The sequence below is a fragment of the Leuciscus leuciscus genome, assembly GCF_965113295.1.
Source record: "Leuciscus leuciscus genome assembly, chromosome: 22".
Classification (NCBI taxonomy): domain Eukaryota; kingdom Metazoa; phylum Chordata; class Actinopteri; order Cypriniformes; family Leuciscidae; genus Leuciscus; species Leuciscus leuciscus.
The window spans coordinates 23559636-23577319 of NC_138746.1; the positions used below are offsets into that span (position 1 = coordinate 23559636).

Here is a 17684-nt window from a genome sequence, read left to right on the forward strand (position 1 = left end):
GGCTGTCGTTACAGAAATATTTAATTTAGATTCAAGTATTTAAAAGAACCATAAAGTAAGTCGAGCAGCACAACAGTCTTGTTTAGTTTTTTTTCAAAGCAGATATTCTTTCCCAATTCTTTGAGCTAAACCTCAGTTGTGTTGGTTCATTTTTTTCCCAGTATATTTTCCATATATATATTTGTTTCCGTGTAATTTTGGATGTTTTTTGCATCTCAACCAGACATTACTGAAGCCCACAACTGCGACAGTCAGGTCTGTTCAAGCTCTAAAACAATTTTGGTAGACCTTTGCAATAAGGCTCCATTTGTAATAAGGCTCCATTTGTTAGTTAAAGGGATAGTTCACCCAAACTCGCCCTCATGTCGTTCCAAATGCGTAAGACTTTCATTCATCTTCAGAACACAAATAAAGATATTTTTAATGAAATCTGAGAGCTTTCTGTCCCTCCATTGACAGCTACTCAACTGACACTTTGACGCTTCAAAAAGTTCATAAAGAGATCATAAAACTAATCCATATGAATTGAGCCGTTTAGTCCAAATTTTCTGAAGCGACATGATCGCTTTATATGATGAACAGATTGAATTTAGGCTTTTATTGGAGGGACATGGAGGGACAGAAAGCTCAGATTTCATCAAAAAGATCTGTTCTGAAGATGAACAAAAGTCTTACGGGTTTAGAACTGCATGTGGGTGAGCAATTAATGACAGCATTTTCATTTTTGGGTGAACTTACCAATTTTACATTACATTACACACTACATTGGTTAACATAAACTAACAATGAAAAATAAGCATTTATTAACCTCAGTTAATATCAACATTTACCAAAACATTATTACAATTAAGTTGTATCTAATATTATGAACTAACAATGAAGATTTGTTATTTTTATGAACTAACCTTAACAAAGAGTGTTGCTCATTGTTAATGTTAGGTAATGCTAACTAGGATTTAACTAATGGGACCTTTTTGTAAAGTGTTACCAAAACATCTTAAATCAGCTACCTACTTATATCATGGCTGCTGTGGGTCTTCAATGAAAAGTTCACCCAAAAATGTCAATTCTATCATAATCTTCCACATCCATATGGAGGAGAACTTTTATCAAAGTTTTCTTTTCTGAGGAGGATTATCACTTATTAATTTATGAATGTGTGTTTACTCCAGTCATCCAGAAGATGGCCTCTTGCTGAAGGACTGGGGGCGAATTGTGGCCCAGTTTATTGGAGATCAGTGGACGTGTCTGAGTTTCCTGCAGAAGTCTGCTGGGACCGTCCGGGCTCCTGAAGCTCCTGAGGTCCTGAGGGCTGCGGTGGACGCTCTGGCATTATTGCCTGGCCATCTCGTTCTCCCGGTGCTGGACTTCATGGCATCAGTCCTGCCACAGGTGGGGAAGCAAAAGAGAAGGACATAGACTGTACTCTTGAATTAAATTAAAAGGTTTATTTTTGTGTTCAGTGCCAAGTTAAAAAGGTGAAAAATCTATATTTACAAGAGACAAATAACAACAATACAAATAACAACCTAAGATAGGAAGGCGAGCATGAGAGGTACCAAACAAAATAAATAAATGAAACTCATCTAACTAGTTTTATCAACTAAACTGACAATTAAATAAAATGTAGAACAGAAAAGTCTTCAGCGTGAAACGCCCTAACTAAACTATTCTAAATATTAAAATAAACAAAACAAACAGGGGTGTGGCACTCTCTCCTAAACCTAGTGTGTCTAATACAACGGGACGTTCCTGTGTGGTGCACAATGAATGTTGCACGACTTGCTTACCTACTCGCTCCTCTTCAGCCTTCACACAACGTGACGACTTGAGAAGAGAGAAACTTGCACTTTAATTTACAGGAAGTGTTCTACACTGGGTAATGTAAGGTAACTACATGGGTTACAGGGATAGTTCATCCAAAAATGTAAATTGTGTCATGATTTACTCACCCTCAAGTTGTTCCAAACCTTTATGAATTTCTTTCTTCTGCTGAACACAAAAGAACATATTTTAAAGAATGTCGGTAACCAAACAGTTGATGGGCCCTATTGACTTCCATAGTTTTTTTTCCCCCATACTATGGAGGTCAGTGGGGGGCCCCTCAACTATTTGGTTACCGACATTGCTCAAAATATGTTCTTTTGTGTTAAAAAAGAAATTCATACAGGTTTGGAACAACTTGAGTGTGAGTAAATGATGGCAGAATTTTCATTTTTGGGTGACCTATCCCTTTAAGGTTAGGTTTAGGGGTAGGTTCAGTGTTAGTACCTAGTTATTACCCAGTTATTTTAGTTACTATAATAAGTACATAGTATGAACATTTGGAACAGGACTTAAAGTGCTACCGACAGAACATACACAACTGGACACTTTACATCCACATATACATGATAACATAGAATGCATCGGGCAAGTACTGTAAAGGAACACATAATAAACTCTAGCAACAGCATGTAATCACAAAAACACAGATTCGCGCTAACAAGGTGTGTTCAAGATGGCAGCAGTCAAACAAATCTAGCAAAAAGCTTCCGGGACAGAGGAGATACGGGTATTTAAACGGGTACGGTAAAAGGTGATTTGCAACGTGAACCGGGCCGTCAACTTCTGTGATGAAAAATGACAAGCTGTTCGTCCATTGGAATCTGAAACACAAAACAGATGAACTCCTCGGTGTACTTTAGAGTACGTTACAATTATCATTTCAGATTTAAAGGGCAACAAATACATATTCCACTGTTATCTAAGTAGTCTTCCTTAAAGTCAACTGATAATCTTAGTTGAGGTTTCTTGTGCCAAACAAGTGTCAGTAACATTATAACAACACCAGGAATTTCAGGGAATTTTACAATTGTAGAAATATGATTTTCTGTTGGTAAAAAAAAGAATATATGTGTGTATATTATTTTTCTGTGCCTTTTTACGGACAGGTTATGTTGTTGTGATGCGTGTTTAGTTCATGGGTGTATTTTCACCAGCAGATGGTGCAGTGTGAAGAATCTCTGTGCGTCGAGGCCGTATGTGCATCATGGAAGGTGGTTCAGGCTCTGAGCACAAACCCTCATGACTTCTGGTCCACACTGCAGGGATTCGTGCGCTTAGCTTTTGACCATGGGCTTCTGCAGCTCACAGAGGAACAGAACCCCAGCATCACGGCCTGCATACAACAGGTCAGGGAAAGATCTACAAGCACTTCGCCTTCTCCCTTTACATCCACAACATATTTTGATCAAAAATATATATAGCTAGTGTATATAATAAAAGCTTTCTGGTTTTTGACAGATTTTGAGTGAGCTCATGGAGTTGGCTCAGGTCCGATCAGGGGTGTTTAATGTTCTGATCCAGCATTGTTGTGAGACGTGGCTTCCAGCAGAGGGTGTCCAGTCAGACGCTGTGTTCAGTACGGCTCTCTTACACCTCAACATCCTGACTGAGGCCTGTGTGTACGGCCCAGTGTTCAGAAGAGACCAAAGGTCAATTTGAACAACATTAAGAAAGATATTCAAATAGTAAAATGTTTATATTAATATTTAAATAAATACAGAATAAATATTTTGAAAAAATACTAACAACTCTATATATACTGTGTATATGTATATATATATATATATATATACGCACCAACAGACTTTTTATATATATATATATATATATATATATATATATATATATAAAAAGTCTGTTGGTGCATCAGTGACTACTTATAGAACCTGTCAATCACAGCTGTCAATCATGACGTTACATCACCGTTTTTATAGCATCGCGTAATTAACTAAAAACAAGCTTATTTAAAAAACAGACACTTGAACTTACATCAGCGTGATAAAAAAAACTACAGTAAATGACAGAAACCACCTTTGGAAAAAAGATATTTGAAGTGTAATTTAATTGTTTAGTTGGTCTCACGGTGGAGAATAACACGGGGAGGCGGGGCTTATGACCTTTACTAGGACCAGTCACCGGGGGCGATCGAGACGTTTTGATCGTCAGTTCTAAAAGACCTGCTTTAATTTGTCATTGCACTAACGTAAAATGGTGTGTGAAATATTTATTGTCAGATGATGAATAAACTTGATGAAAAACATACAATTAGTTTGATAGTTTGTGTACAATATTTGTCTTAAATCAATCAAACAATTAGATGATCAGTTGATCCCTCCTAATTTCATTGAATTTATTTAGCAGTAAATCCGTTTTATGACAGTTGATAAAGATATTTTAAATAATTGAAAAAATGTAGAAATGTAAGTGCATAAAACAAAAATTGAAACGCTCATAAATGTGTCGTTCCAATATAGTCATTCTGTCTGGTGTTTTTTATTCCTAGACAACATAATTCTACTGTGAGGACAACCTATATTTATAGTTCGGATACTGGCTATCAATGTGCATGACGGTAGGTAAAGTTAAGGATAAGAGCTGTAAGTTAAAAAACAAGTTGGTTATAGAACTGTTTATGAGAAATCTTGAGCACATAAAAATAATAATAAAAACGTTCATTTTAAGAAGGTTTACTACTGTTGTGACAAGCATTCTGAGATATATGCAAAATACTCGCGTTCTTGCCGAAATGATTGGCCATTTCGTTTGTCGTTGTTTACGTAATGCCCCGCCCCCTCAGTCTGTCTGCAAATCAGAAGCGGGGAATGTCAGGGAATTGGATTACAAATAAATCAGGTTTTTTTTTTTTTATGTACATCATTGTTTAGCGCATACAGTATTTAGAAAATAACATTATTTCATATTAATTCGATCTATTGTAAATTATAATACATTTCATAATGACAGTTCAAAAAAGGCTGATGTTAGACTTTATAATCATGCTATTTTCTTATTCCATATCAGTGATAAATTGTTTAATTCTTTCTGGTTTGTCGTATGTATCAGTAGCTTTTAGGGGTGGAACGGTACATGCATGTTTTCGTATTGAACCGAAACGGTACGGCCGGGTGTCACGTTTCGGTGCTTACTCTGAAGCAGGCAGCGATGTGCAACGCTGAGAGAGAGAGAGAGAGAGAGAGAGAGAGAGAGAGAGAGAGAGAGAGAGAGAGAGAGAGAGAGAGAGAGAGAGAGAGAGAGAGAGAGAGAGAGAGAGGCGCGGGCGCGTTCGAAAAGTCGCAAAGTGTTTACTTATATTTGTGTGCGCGCGCGTGTGTGTGTGTGAGGTGTGGGCGCGATCGAACAGTGGAAAATGAAAACATACTCCGTCATTTTTTTTATACAGGACATCATTCAAACTGCAAAGTGTTTAAGTTACTGTTAATTAAAAAGCAAATACATTTTCAATTCATTCAGGTACCATTACCAAACATATCTCAAGGTCTTTTTGTCTTTTTATTAATTTAATTAATAAACTAATTATATAAAACTATTGTCAGTGCACTACAAATAAACTGGTTCTATGCCTTTACTTTATTAATAAAACTTATTTAAAAAATACAAGGCTTAAGTAATTTATTTTCCTTTGGTGGTACAGCCTGAGACATGCACAAGCCTTCTGCATTTTTGTTTTGCTTTTCCCTCCATTGTACAGAGCTCGTACCCAACCGTGATGTCTGAACCGAGGTATGAACCGAACCGTGACTTCTGTGTACCGTTCCACCCCTATATATATATATATATATATATATATATATATATATAGTAACAAAGTATGTAAGTTACAAAAGTTGCACAATATATCGAAATATCGCAAATGTATATGCATATCGCAACGGCTTGCAATAACTGGGGTCATGAGCAATAGACCAAAAATCACTCACTGCTCTTTGCTGCATAACTTTTGTAGCTTTAATAAGAATCAGTATACTATATAGCCGATATTTAATTCATAGAGTGAAAACTAAGCCGTGTTTTATTTTTAAATTTGATTATTCAGTTTCTGCTGTTAAATAAACCTAATGTAGGATAACCTGAAACCCTAAACCCCGTAGTTTACACTGATGTTAAAATAACACTTATACTTATGCTACAGTAAAACACTGATGTTCACTTTCAGAAGTTGTTGGGATGTTTTCTTGTCACAAAAAGAATGTGAAACACGTATGTAGGTTATATCATTTTGAATATATTTTAAAGATCATTTAAATTAATTTTACACACTTTAAGCATTATCGTATCGAATATCGCATTTTCTTTCGATATCATGCAGCCGTAGTATTTGTCTTTTTATAATACCCATATCTTTTTATATAATATTTTATATTAATCTATTTGACTGCTCTAATACATACGCATATGTGCATAAATAAATCAATAAATATATATATATATATATATATATACACACACTATTATTATTTTATTCATTTATTTTCCTTTATTCTCTTGCTTTCAGGCTTGTTCAGGAGGTTCAAAGCTATGTTGAGCAATTTGGTGATACTTGTGCAGCAAACACAGCTGTCAGCAGGTAAACCACAACACTAGCTGTTTGTAATGTAAGATAGTTGTCACTTTTGATACACTAGTGAGTAATGTTTCATTAAAGCATTCCATAATTGTGAAGAAATGTTGTGGTATGCACATTTTAGAGGTTGGCATCATTGACTAAGCATGACTTTTATAAATAGACTGTGGTTCAAAACTACTTGAATTAAATATATTCATTGTACTTTTCCTCATACAGTAGCATGTCAAATACTTTGATGCTGATTTACATTTATTATTCTGAATCTCATTTCCAGTGATAACAGAGACGATCAGTTTCCTCGAGTGTGTGCTTTGGCTTTTCTCTGCCGCTTGAATCCATCTAATCGTCTCCACCAGCGTCTGATGGAAGAGCTCGTGCAACGATTACTGAGGAAGGTTTGTGTTCAGTTCTTAACTACAGCTCTTACTGGAAATTGGGTGTTCAATTCTTAAAGAAAGCACTTCCTGAAAACAATGAGTGTGTGTTTGATTCTGTTCTGTTCTTCTCATGGTTATTGCATGTGTTTATGATTAAAGTTCCCTCCTGTTTCTCTTTTCCTTCCCTCAGGATGCCGAGATTTCAAAATCCAAAGTACGTTACTATAGCAACTCCATCCAGCACAGAGTGAAGAACCGTGTGTGGCAGACGCTGCTGCTGCTACTGCATAAACTCAGACTGGTTAGATCTCTACACACACGCACATGCATATTAATACACTTGGATTTCAAGGATTTTGGCCGATACCAATTTGATAACAACCTCACAAAGTAATATTAACATTCAGTCATTTCTACTAAACATTACTCGATTAAATCTAGTGGATGTATAACAGGCCTACATAGTTAGACGGGCACAATGAAGAAAAAATATGAATTAATTAAATATTCTATAATGACGACTTATATATATATATATATATATATATATATATATATATATATATATATATATATATATATATATATATATAAAGGCTGTTATTTGTAATAGAGTGCAACAGTTGGGTTCCGGAAATACTTTTTCTATTCATTTTCTCCATAGGGAAACTGATTTTTAACAATAACTTATAAACCATTTAAGACAGCCTTACTGGATTGTAGTTCTCAGCCGTAAAGCCATAAAATTAGGGCTGGGCGATAAAACGATAACGATATGTATCGCGATAGACACGTAATCAATATCAATAAAAAATGCGTTCGATAAAACGTTCGATAATTATTTATTTATTTTTTTCGTTGGAAGAAACCAGCAAAGCAAGTTTGATTGCATGAACAAAGGCACTCACTCTCTAGTAACTAGATAAAACAGAAAAAGTCAGCTCGCCTGACTTAAAGTCTGACCGTAGTCAGACCAATGTCGTCTGCAGATTATGCAAGACCGTCGTCAGTTTTTCTGTTATTCGCGTGCTTATGCGCTGTTCTAGCTAGTTTCTCAGCGCATACATGTGAAGCTCACATGCACTAAAAGCCTGTCTACCAGCGCCTGAATACTAAGTTATCTTTCGAGTCTTATTTTGCTAATACTGTTATACACACAAGGTTTACATAAACTAGTCGGATATGTCTAAAGTGAAAGCAAACTTGAGAAAATTGAGAGAAAATCTGCTTGTCAAATGCGTGTATAATAGACGCGTCGCGCGCAGCTCTTAAAGAGACAGTAGTAATAGTAAACACGCTGCCGCTTGTCCTTAAAGATGAACTGAACTGAAAAAAAAAAATTTGATAACGTGTTGTTTATGACAATTAAAAGTAAATGACACTAAAAAAAATTATAAAAAATATCAATATAGCTTTTTTTAAAAGCAACACAAAAATTGCGTTTGTTAGTATAAGAACGCTGGCAATTCTGATGACGTCACTGGAATGGTAGGACCTGCGAAGGTATATGGCAGCTGCAACTGCAGGTCCTATACACACGAAAATGAGTCATTTTGGTTACGCGTTTGAGCCTGTGAGGGACAGGCCAGTAGTACTGACTACCACCACAAGGAGAACGATCAGTTTCAGGCTTCACCTACAGTACAGGATCGTTTGGGGGGAGCGGCGCGCGCTGTATCGATTCGCCTCACTGATCAAGTGCAAAAGAAACTACGAGCATGCAACGCCGTTACGTTGTAAATTACACGAAAAGTAATGCAGGTATGATCCAGATTGTATTTACAATGTACATAGTCAATTATTAATGGAGCAATAGTGGTTCATGGTGTTATAAGAGGGAAATGTGGTGGGAGGTTGGAGGGCTGTAGTAGCCTGTCATGCACTCTCATTTATTGTATACAAGCACATTATGCATTTTATTAAATAGAGACTGCTTATATATGTCGTGTGCATTTAGAGAAAAATACTAAAACATGGTTGAGGTACTGTGCGTTTTAGAAAGTCGAGGCAGATAAATGGCAAATGTGATTGGACGAATTCATCCAATGGGATCGCTTGTTCAGTTAGCTGCACGCAAAATGTTAAAATCAAAATACTCCCTGCATCAACAATGTTTCCTGACACGATGAACATCAGCTAGCTTCAGGGTGAGTAGAGAGGGACATTGGATTCTGTTGACAGACCTGCTGTGGTTTAGTTAGCTGCTAATAAACGCATCAATCTGTGATATCGTCGGAGTCATTATTTATTTATACAGTTTATATGGTCGGAGTGGTGGCTAGCTTGTGGAGTTTGACAAAAGTGCTTCCAACGTGTTTAGCTGCTAGCTCTTTACCTAGGTTGGATCGTTTGGTATCTAGCTTGGTTTTGTGACTCAATTTCAATGAATGCCGAGTGTGTCAGTCTCAGTTTTGTTGAACGCTATAAAGCCTGGTTTCCTTGTCAAAGTTAACGTTAGCCTGTGCAAATGTATCGTAACCCCAGCTGCCTTAATAATGCGTTTACTAGCAGCTAACTAAACCGCAGCAGGTCTGTAAACAGAATCCAATGTCCCTCTCTACTTACCCTGAAGCTAGCTGATGTTCATCGTGTCAGGAAACATTGTTGATGCAGGGAGTTCAACTCGCAGAACTAACGTTAGCTGCTAGGTTCATAGTAAGAGGTATCTGTGTGCAGTAACCGGCCGTGCAGTATTTTGATTTTAACATTTTGCGTGCAGCTAACTGAACAAGCGATCCCATTGGATTAATTCGTCCAATCACATTTGCCATTTATCTGCCTCGACTTTCTAAAACGCACAGTACCTCAACCATGTTTTAGTATTTTTCTCTAAATGCACACGACATATATAAGCAGTCTCTATTTAATAAAATGCATAATGTGCTTGTATACAATAAATGAGAGTGCATGACAGGCTACTACAGCCCTCCAACCTCCCACCACATTTCCCTCTTATAACACCATGAACCACTATTGCTCCATTAATAATTGACTATGTACATTGTAAATACAATCTGGATCATACCTGCATTACTTTTCGTGTAATTTACAACGTAACGGCGTTGCATGCTCGTAGTTTCTTTTGCACTTGATCAGTGAGGCGAATCGATACAGCGCGCGCCGCTCCCCCCAAACGATCCTGTACTGTAGGTGAAGCCTGAAACTGATCGTTCTCCTTGTGGTGGTAGTCAGTACTACTGGCCTGTCCCTCACAGGCTCAAACGCGTAACCAAAATGACTCATTTTCGTGTGTATAGGACCTGCAGTTGCAGCTGCCATATACCTTCGCAGGTCCTACCATTCCAGTGACGTCATCAGAATTGCCAGCGTTCTTATACTAACAAACGCAATTTTTGTGTTGCTTTTAAAAAAAGCTATATTGATATTTTTTATAATTTTTTTTAGTGTCATTTACTTTTAATTGTCATAAACAACACGTTATCAAATTTTTTTTTTTCAGTTCAGTTCATCTTTAAAGGGATAGTTCACCCAAAAATAAAAATTATCTCATTATTTACGCACTCTAATGTTGTTCCAAACCTGTATTAATTGCCTTCTAATAATTTCTAATATTAATATTTTGAAGAATGTGGGTATCCAAACAGTAGCTGGTCCCCATTGACTTCCATAGGAGGAAAAATATACTATGGAAGTCACTGGGGTACATCAACTGTTTGGTTACCCACATTCTTCCAAATAACTTTTATTTTCAACAGAAGAAAGAAACTTATTCGAGTTTAAAACAACGTGAGAGAGTAAATTATGAAAATTAGAATTTTTAGGAGAACTATCCCTTTAATGTTAATAAAACAACAAAATGTTAAGAGAAAATCACTCACTGCTCTTGACTAATAACTTTATTAATAGCTTTAATAAGTATCAATGTATAATTTATAGAAAATAGAAAGAAATAGATTTATATAATTTATAGAAAGAAATCGTAATATTATATTTTTGCCATATCGCCCACCCCTTTATAAAGCATTTCTTACGTATTCTTTAATTTTGCACCTTAATGTTAAGAGATAATTGTTAAGTGTTCATTGTGATTTTAGACTTTTGAGTTTTCCATGGTCGTGTTGACATTTCTGCCTTTTTAACTGATGGGATTATAATCAGAGGTAGGTTAAATTTAAAATAAAAAATCTTTAAATGTAATATATTTGTCTCCTGGACTGGTCCTTATTTTAAATATGTTATAAAAAAAATTCAATAATTATCGATATCGACCGATATGAAACACTTATATCGTGATACAGTTTTCAGCCATATCGCCCAGCCCTACATAAAATACACAGTCTTGTACCGAAAGTTTTTATTTTTTTGCTTCAAATCGAAGTTTGTAAAGTTATGATTCACCTCATGGCTGATTGGCTTGGTTCATGGCTTATAATACTTTATCAAAAACTTTTTTTTAAATCCCTATGGGAAAAATGAATGAAAAAAATTCTTCCGGAACCAGCGCTGCTGAAAGAGTGGGCGGGCACTAATGCAGTCTATACTAAATAAAACAATCTTGCTATTTTTGTTTTGTTTGTAATCTTCTTTTTTTCTTTTTCTTTTTTTTTTTACAAACATGAGATGCAATCTAAATTGCAATATATATATTTGAATTAGATTTTTTAATGTATAGATATATATGATGTATAGATCATGTATGTGTGTGTGTGTGTGTGTATATATATATATGTATATGTGTGTGTATATGTATATATATATATATATATATATATATATATAATGCAACTTATTTTATATAAATTATTAAACCTTTTTTTAAAAAATCAAACCATTTTCTATTTACACACACACACACACACACACACACACACACACACACACACACACACACACACACACACACACACACACACACACACACACACACACACACACACACACATATATATGTATGTATATATATGTGTACATATATGTATATATATATATATGTGTGTGTGTAGAAGAAATGTAAAAAAATTATATGTGTGTGTTTGTAAAAAAAATTAAATTCAGTTTTTCCATATGAAAATTAGTTATGTTTTTCTAGCAGGTAAGACTTATATAGTCACTTTAATAGTGTACTTTGTTATCTGCCACAGGAGTTTGTGTCGGACTGTGTGTTGAGTCACGTGTGTGAGGCCGGGTTCTGCAGTAACCAAGCATCCGTCAAGTACCTGATCGAATGGACCCTGATCCTGATCCTCCATCTGAACCCGTCTCGCATCCAGAACCTGTGGAACTGTTTCAGTCTGGTGAGTCTGAACTTATTAACTCACAAACCTCAATCTACAAACAGGTGCAACACATACGCAACAAAACCAGGCTTGAATGCTTCTCATTCCAAGTTCTGCGGTAGAAAAAAAGAACTAGATTAAACTCGGACAGGAGGAAGTATTTTAACACCTAAAATGTTACACACAGCAGCTTGAGTTATGTAGATATGTCTATTTACTGGTAAATAATTTGTTTTGCAGGAGCATGAGAAGACAAGAACAAGCATTTGCACTTTTTTCTCTGTCCTCGTGCACCTGAACGTCCTCTTCCCGAAACTGCAAGATAAGGTGCAGTTTTTATAATTTTAATCTAATTTCTTCCTCTGCGAACAGGAAGAAATCAACATTTATTTGTGTTTTCTCTCAGGAGGTGCAGTGGCGTAGAGCGGTGGAGGTGAGCCTGCAGTGGTGTTTCAGTCATAACTTCAGCGTTCGTCTCTATGCCCTGCTCGCCCTTAAGAGGGTGTGGGAGCTGGAGGACGCCCGTGCCCTGGAGGAAAACCTGGGTGGGCTGACCACGGTGGTCCAGGCCTGTTTACAGCAGGCTGAAGCCATGCAGAACACTGGGTGAGAAAAGATTCACTCATTAACCCTGTAAAGCGCACTTCATCTTATTTGATTCGGGAATTTCTAAGGCCTCTAAATTGTCGACATGATCAACTTTGAAAAATGCCTTCTGATGTCTAATTGATAGTTTATGCTTTTTTAGCAAGCAAAAGGCCTTTTAATAGAACTGTAAAAATGTCCCCCTTCAGGCCGTGGTAAATCGGAAATCTTTACTGATTTTTGTTTAGTAAATTTAAGAACTTTAATATTTCAAGATGAACACTTATTGGACTGAAGCTATTTAGGTTTAATTGATTATCCATACATAATTTTTTTTAGAAAGATCATATTAAATTGTGACCTTCAGGCTTTCAATGAACGTATATTTGTCAGTCATCATATGTTTTCCCCCCACAATAAAAACTACAGAGCTTTGATCAGAAAAATCTAACGCATATTATTGGGAGATACAGAGTGACAACAGATATTTATAACCATTTTATGTAAGTAGTCTGCTATACTGTGATACAGATCTCATTAATTTACATTAAAGGTGCTCTAAACGATGTTGGGTGATGTCACTTGTTGTTCGAAGTATTGTCAAACAAAACAGAGGCTAGCTTGATCCCCCCCCCCCCCTTCCGTGCTTCCTGAAACAGTCATGAACCATTTAGAAAAAACAAACTGGATTTACCCACCTGTCCAGCAAAAACAGAGCCACCTGAATGTCGGATTGGAAGCCCTTCTGCCGTCGGAATTCTCGCCACCTTTTGAATGCTTTTCCTTTTCAGGACTTCACTGTTCCTTTTCCCTCATCTTTGTTATTTGTTCATCGGAAAGTCGTCTCTTTGGTCGTGTGTCGGCCATATCAAAATTCTCAAGAATATACATTTGTAACGTTAGTCGTTGTCGTTGTCTAGGACATCTCTTCTCTAGCTAACTTCCCTCTACATGCTTCTCTCTCCTCCACTCCCCACACGTGCATGCGAACTAACCCCCAAACCCCCACCCCCAAATCATTCTAGTCTGTTATTGGCAGGAACACTGTTTGTTATGTTTCGTGGTCCAGGCTGGGCCAGTTTGTTTTTCTTGCCGTTTGTGGAGCCTGGGCTGTCTACAGAGACCGTGTTTTTTTTACAGTGTGTTCAGGGGACAGGCAGCTAGCGGATAGTGAGGAGATGTTTGCTGTATGTGACAAAAAATGTTTTAGCCTAAAAAACGCGTGACATCGCTTAGAGGACCTTTAAGTCTATCAGAATTTTTTATCAGCAAGTGCACCAAATTACATATTTTTTTGCTCAGTTTGGGCCTCTGAATAAAACTAGTGTTTTTTCCTCCTTTAAAGGGATACTCCACCGAAAAATGAAAATTCTGTCATCATATACTCACTCTCATGTTGTTTCAAACCTGTATGAATTTCTTTCTTCTGCTGAACAGAAAGGAAGATATTTAGAAGAATGTCAGTAACCAGACAGTTTTAGATACCATTGACTTCCATAGTATTTTTTTTTCCTACTATGGAAGTCAATGGTATCTAAAACTGTCTGGTTACCTACATTCTTCTAAATATCTTCCTTTCTGTTCAGCAGAAGAAAGAAATTCATACAGTTTTGAAACAACATGAGGGTGAGTATATATGATGACAGAATTTTCATTTTTCGGTGGAGTATCCCTTTAATATGAACTCCATATCTGCTTTACAGGGTTTAATAGACCTGTGAATGCGATCCTAAATTATAGCGACAAATTTTGGGACTGGTTTTTCTTAGATTCTCAGAAGAAACCTGGAGATACCAGAGACTTGTAAAACCTTTTTTTTTTTTTTTTTTTTTTTTTTTTCTCCACAGAAATGCAATGAAAAATTGGTCTAGAATCCAGGAGCATTTCTTCTTCAGTGCTTTCCACCCAATCAGGGATTACAGTGTTGAGGTGAGATCTCTCTCTCACACACACACACACACACACACGGTTTTGCTATCTTTGTGGGGACTCTCCATAGGTGTAATGATTTTTATACTGTACAAACTGTATATTCTATTCCGTTACACACACACACCTTTTTTTCCTATTGTCTGTGTATAATGTCATTTGTTCTGACCTGTCATAATCCATCAGCATCACGTTCTCTGCTTCTCCAGACAATATTCCAGACCTTTCCCAGTCTCTCAGAGTTGTCAGAAGATGAGTGGCTTCCACTGTGGAAATTTGAGAGTTTTGTTGTCTTCCCGATGTGCGCCGCCCTGCCTTTGAAGAACCGTGTGAGGGATCTCTGTGAACTCCAGCCTGGTGACTGGATCCAGCAGGACAAAGGTAATCACCACATGAGGGCAGCAGAGAGCAGGAACCTCACCACACTTATAAAAACCATGAGAATCTTCAGCTATTTCCCTGGTTTCAATCAGTGTGAGGGATACGGTCTTGTCAGCTCTAATGTTCAGTGTTTTACAGCACCAGCTAATTTGTTAGAAGAAGAGTGAAATCATTACATTACAAGCACACATGTTATATGTCTGATATGTCTGACGAGCGCTGGGCAGAAGTTCAGAAGAAAATCACCCCGTGGAAGATGAGCATCCAGGAGCAGGAGCCTGAGCTCATGGCCCAGCAGAGGGCAGCACGCCTGGGCAAACTCACCAGCAACCTCCTGGTGGTCGCATCACTCATCGACAAGCCCACCAATCTGGGCGGTAAGACAAATAGACAAAATGAATGATAGTAATATTATATAGGAGAAGGGATCAATAAAATTGTTTATGATGGCTAAACCCTAGAAAACATCTGATCATATCGATGTGGATGTTTGAACGAGCTCAGCAATTCAGCACTCCAGTGAAGGCATATTTAATATAGCACTTTATACAATAGATTGCTTTAAAACAAGCAGCTTTACAGTATTGAATATAAAACAGTGTCATGTAGTCATGGATTGGACTATGCACTTTCTGTTTCTGTCTGTAATATATATATATATATATATACACACATATATACACATATATACACTAGTGCTGGGCAACGATTAATCGTGATTGATCGCATCCAAAATAAGTCTGTGTTTACATAATTTTTGTGTGTATACTGTGTATAATTATTTTGTAAATACACACATATGCATGTATATATTTAAGAAAAATGTGTTATTTAGATATAAAATATTTATGTATAATATAAATTATGTATTTTTTTATATATATATATACACACATGCAAATATTTCTTAAATATATTTTTATTTTATATTATCTTAAACTTATTTTGGATGTGATTACAGGGTTCCCGTGAATCCTTAAAAAGTCTTAAATTAGATTTTTTTAATTTTAGGCCATAAAAAGTCTTGTTTTAAATTTTAGATGACACTTTGACTTAAACATATCTAAATGCTTTCCAAATTAAAACTATCTAATTCGCATACATATTATCTTTTAGAAAAAAATGTCCATAGGTGAAAATGCTCCTGGAAATCAATTTAAGGTGGCAAATATCGCCCCTTAATAAAAATGTTAATTTCTGTCACTTCTTTGAACTGACCACTGCATAGAATATGAAAAATATGAATTTCTTTGTGAGTCTGCTGTCAACAACAGGCCTAAACCAGCCATGGTACCAGTACAAAAATACACTCAGTAAAATATCATCTAATTATTATCAACAAAACTATATTGAAATTTCGCCCCTAATGTACGGTATTAATTTTGATTTCTTCAGGTCTTAAAAAGGTCTTAGAAAGCCCTAAATTGGACTCTAAAAAGTGTGCAGCAACCCTGGATTAATCGTGATTAATCATTGCCCAGAACTAATATATACCTAAAGAAAATAGTGATTAGTGATATAGATATAAATGCAGATCCCACTGTTTTGATTAAATAAAATTAAATACGAGTTTTTGCTCTAGTTTTATGCATATAGGTGTTCCCTAAAATTTGATTCAACAAGAAATAGTGCAATATATTATCACCTTTCTTGCAGTACCACAATATATCAAATTGTGATGCATATCATATCACCAGATTCCTGGCGAAACATAGCCCTATTATTGAGTGCATCCTGTTATGGTCTTCATTGTCTTTGCTGTGACAGATGCTAGTGTGTCTCACACTGTTTTCATTCTGTTTGATCTTTGTTGTTTTCTGAATGTCATCATTGCAACTATAACAGAGACATTCAACACACACATCTTCCCTTCTGAATCAACCAACAAATCTGTTTTAACACAAGCTCATCAAAAAAGGCTCATTCATCACATTCAAACATTCTGCACAAGCCAACTATTGTTTGTTTGATAGGCATATGGTTTTCATTCATGCTTTATCTCAGTCACATTCTATGAATAAATATCAGCGCTCAGTTGCCTTCAATAAGACTGATAAAAGAAACCACAGATGAATATGAATGTCTGTATCATATAATATAAGTGAAATGTTTTATTTGATGTGTTTTTGAAAGAAATCTCTTATGCTCACCAAGACTGCATTTATTTGTTTGATCAAAAATACTGTAAATTTAAAATCATTGCAATTGTATTCTATTTTACTATATTTTAGATTTTTTTTTTTTTTCATGTGATCAAAGCTGATTTTTCAGCATCATTACTTCAGTCTTCAGTGTCACATGATTCTTCATAAATCATTCTAATATTCTGATTTGATGTTGAAAACAGTTGTGCTGCTTTTTTCCCCCCTCTAAGGATTATTTGATGAATAAAAAGTCAAGATAACAGCATTTATTTGAAATATGAAATATAAAAATATCTATCTATCTAGACGTGTTACTATTAAGATTATCAGAGGACTAAACCGCAAGTGTTTGTGTGTCTTTTCCAGGTCTGTGCAGGACGTGTGAGATCTTTGGGGCCAAAGCTCTGGTTCTGGACAGTTTGCGACACATTAATGATAAACAGTTCCAGGCGCTCAGTGTGTCTTCAGAGTTGTGGCTGCCAATGCTTGAGGTGTGTTTTTATTTCTGGCCAGATATAGATTCTTTATTTGTATAGAGTATCAATTCTGTTCAGTTTATTTTGCAGCCTTTTTGACAAATATATCAGTTGCTCAAAACTAATCCAAACTGCAAAAATTG

General features: G+C 36.1%; 1 pseudogene across 1 annotated transcript in view; it reads left to right on the plus strand.

Annotated features, from left to right (window-relative positions):
- Positions 1 to 17684, plus strand: part of LOC309486907 (putative methyltransferase TARBP1) — a 42460-nt pseudogene that overhangs the window by 11398 nt on the left and 13378 nt on the right. The window contains exons 14-27 of the transcript XR_014211716.1: positions 162 to 255; positions 1173 to 1392; positions 2985 to 3173; positions 3286 to 3476; positions 6341 to 6412; positions 6687 to 6807; positions 6980 to 7090; positions 11892 to 12044; positions 12267 to 12353; positions 12433 to 12632; positions 14459 to 14540; positions 14750 to 14921; positions 15149 to 15298; positions 17432 to 17556. The product of XR_014211716.1 is annotated as a putative methyltransferase TARBP1 (transcript). The remainder of the gene's footprint in view (positions 1 to 161; positions 256 to 1172; positions 1393 to 2984; positions 3174 to 3285; positions 3477 to 6340; positions 6413 to 6686; positions 6808 to 6979; positions 7091 to 11891; positions 12045 to 12266; positions 12354 to 12432; positions 12633 to 14458; positions 14541 to 14749; positions 14922 to 15148; positions 15299 to 17431; positions 17557 to 17684) is intronic.